Source organism: Bison bison, unplaced genomic scaffold (assembly GCF_000754665.1).
Source record: "Bison bison bison isolate TAMUID 2011002044 unplaced genomic scaffold, Bison_UMD1.0 scf7180017845593, whole genome shotgun sequence".
NCBI classification, from domain to species: Eukaryota; Metazoa; Chordata; class Mammalia; order Artiodactyla; family Bovidae; genus Bison; species Bison bison.
In genome coordinates this window covers 8,018-11,179 of record NW_011476166.1, presented here as the reverse complement: position 1 = coordinate 11,179, position 3,162 = coordinate 8,018, and the positions used below count along the sequence as shown (strand labels likewise).

General features: G+C 35.4%; 1 long non-coding RNA gene across 1 annotated transcript in view; it reads left to right on the top strand.

Annotated features, from left to right (window-relative positions):
* Nucleotides 1-2,048, top strand: part of LOC104985664 — a 5,863-nt gene extending 3,815 nt beyond the window's left edge. The window contains exons 3-4 of the long non-coding RNA XR_824957.1: nucleotides 1,009-1,026; nucleotides 1,982-2,048. This is a non-coding gene — a long non-coding RNA (uncharacterized LOC104985664). The remainder of the gene's footprint in view (nucleotides 1-1,008; nucleotides 1,027-1,981) is intronic.
* Nucleotides 2,049-3,162: the final 1,114 nt, after the last annotated feature.

The window sequence follows — 3,162 nt, the reverse complement described above, 5'->3', positions numbered from 1 at the left end:
CTGTCTCCAGAGAATTGACTAGGTTTGGTATATTTGTAGAGATAAGTGATATCAGGTTGATCACTACATTCTTTCAATTCTAAATAAATTTTCCTACAAGTGACCACAGATGTAGAATCTCTGTGACATTTCAAACTCAAGGGATAATAGCTATGTGACTAACTCTGAGCCAAAACTTAAGTGAGCAGATAACTCCATATTTGCTGAGCAAATTTTGCTGAGCAAATCTTTAAAAGACTAGATTTTCAGATGTCATTCCTTGGCCAATGTGAGCTCTAAGCCTAACCTCACATTCACATTGATCACACGACCTAATTGTTCTGGGTATAGATGTGTTCTACCAAATATTGTATGTTTTTTTTAATAATTACTAAATTATTAGGTCTGCAAACTGAACATTTTCTCATTGTGTTTATGATAATGTCACCTGTTAACAAAAGGTCACGTAATACTGTATCACTCAATAATGAAATGTTATGTTAATGAATTGAGAAGCAACTTTCCTTAGAAATTTAAAAGAGTTTTTCGTAAAACATTAAGTCAAAGTCTAAAGTTTTGCCTCAGGTATCCACTTGATATTTTCATTTACATTTTGTTTCAGGGGAAATAGAACTTTCCAAACTATCTCTTTACAGTTGTAGGAGGCCAGAAGTGGTTCATACTACAATAACCATATGTATAGTAATGTCTGATTTTATGTTAAGAAAAGCAAAAAAAAAAAAAAAAAAAAGAAAAGCACATGTTTCAAAGGTAAATTTCATAAGTATCATTTCAATGCTTTTACCCCATTAAGACACAACTTTTCCTGCTTAACACTGTAATCTTCTGGAAGAATAGTCCCTTGCCAAAATAGCTTTTCATCCACACTGTGTATTTGGTTTTGAGTTTTGTTTTTTTTTTTGCATTCAGATCAAAATGAATTTAAATATGAATTTTGTAATACAGTTTCTTTCATAGCGTTCCATTCCCATGATACTGACCTTAAAATTTCACTTTATTTTTCTGTAGAAGTTTGTGATCGAGATGGTAAGTATTCTGAAGCTTCTCAAAAACCTCTCTAACATGACTGATTTCTTGAGGCCCCATCTCTTAATCCAGATGCTTTCCATTGTGTTGTGCTTGTCCTGGATGCCTGACTTTGTGTCTCCCAGTTGAATTATAGGCTTCCCCAGACAGTCTCTCTATTCAGTCCTTCATTCTATTTTCCAATCTGTATCCTTCTTTCCTGTAAACATTAGCTTGTTCCTGTTGTCCAGACATGTTATAGGCTCATTATAAAGAGTATGTGATGAAGGATATTATGTTAAAAGGCACTGAATTCCATTCTGCTTATCTCCAAGGACACATCCATTGTTAGGACCTCTGTAAAATGCCTGTATCTAGGGCTCATGTTTATTGTGACAAGACTTCCCTAAACCTGCAGAGATAGAGGAGAAGATGCCTAATGTGCTCAGTGAAGTTTGCCTCTCATTGTCCTTCAAAGCATGTAAGCATTCTGCTTTATTTCTTGATCCATGAGTTTGACACTCATTCTTCCACTGTGCCCAAATATATTACCCTAGGCTTCCCAGATAAAGAAATATTTCAGAAGTGATTCTTGGAATCAGTTCAGTTCAGTTGCTCAGTCATGTCCGACTCTTTGCGACCCCATGAATCACAGCATGCCAGGCCTCCCTGTCCATCACCAACTCTGGGGTTCACTCAAACGCATGTCCATCGAGTCGGTGATGCCATCTCATCCTCTGTCGTCCCCTTCTCCTCCTGCCCTCAATCCCTCCCAGTATCAGGGTCTTTTCCAATGAGTTAACTCTTCGTATGAGTTGGCCAAAGTATTGGAGTTTCAGCTTCAGCATCAGTCCTTCCAATGAACACCCAGGACTGATTTCCTTTAGAATGGACTGGTTGGATCTCCTTGGAATAATTTCCTGCAAAAGTGATAATTCTTGCTCCACTGGCATTGAATGTTTTATTTTTCTTACAGGCACTGGATATAAATCACATGTGCTTCATTTAGGTGTGGATCAAAATAGAAACGTCCCAAATCGAGGTGAGGTATTCATTGGTTGACATATATGTGAATAGAGGCACATAGTTAATAATGAAGAGTAATCTCTAGAATGCTTTTAATCCTATAATTCAATATTTGTATCTAGTTTATTGAACAAAGCTACCTTGATTCCTCACATATATATTAGCTTCCAAATACCTTATCATATCTTATAAAGTGAACAATGAATGCCTAACTAATGTCAAAAGTGATTAAAAACTTTTTTAAAAGGTAGCTTCTAGGACTAATGTTTCTAAAATTATATCTCAATGTAGTAGATTGACTTAATTTTTGCCCACTCTGAATTTCCAGAGAATATATTAAGCAAAAGGAGGTTTTCTTACTATAGATGTATGAGGTTCTGGGTGTTGATATTCCTGTGAGCTCTTCTGTGTATATGCATGTTCTATATCAGTGTTTTGTGTGTGTGTGTCTGTGTTTCTGAACACTAAAAAATTGAATTGTAAATGCAAATTTTAGAAAGGAATTATTTTGTGTTTGTATCTTTCAATATTTACATGGAACTCTTAATTTTATTTTTTTAGATATTTTAGAAAATAAAACTGGTAAGTATTTCTGACACTTTTCCCATAGACATTTAAATGACTACTATCATTCCCTCCCTTTCTATCTCTTTGGCACCTATTCTCTCATCCTTCCCCTCTTTCCTCTCCAATTGTCTTTATATGGACTATTTTCATATGAACTTCTTCCATCTGGTTTTCCCTAGTTCCACCTCTTCCTATTCCTTGCTTTTCATTATATACCCATTCTTGTCGATATACTTCAGTGTTTTCCTTTTTATGTCTCCTGAGAGTTGTCTTCATTTGATTCTAACTTTTGTAGGGATGAGGGATATTAGGCTGATCACCACATTATTCCCATGAAATAGATGTTTTCGTGTAAATGACCAATGATGTCAAATCACTGTGACTTTTCAAGTTCAAGGGAGAATAACCATGTGATTGATACTGACCCAAAATTTAAGTGAACAGAAAACTCCAAATTTGTTGAGCAAATTACTCTGCCTTCTGCTCTTTCAAAGACTATTAATTCAATGACATTCCTTTATTACATGTGAGCTCTAAACCTACTCTCGCATTCCCCTTGATCTT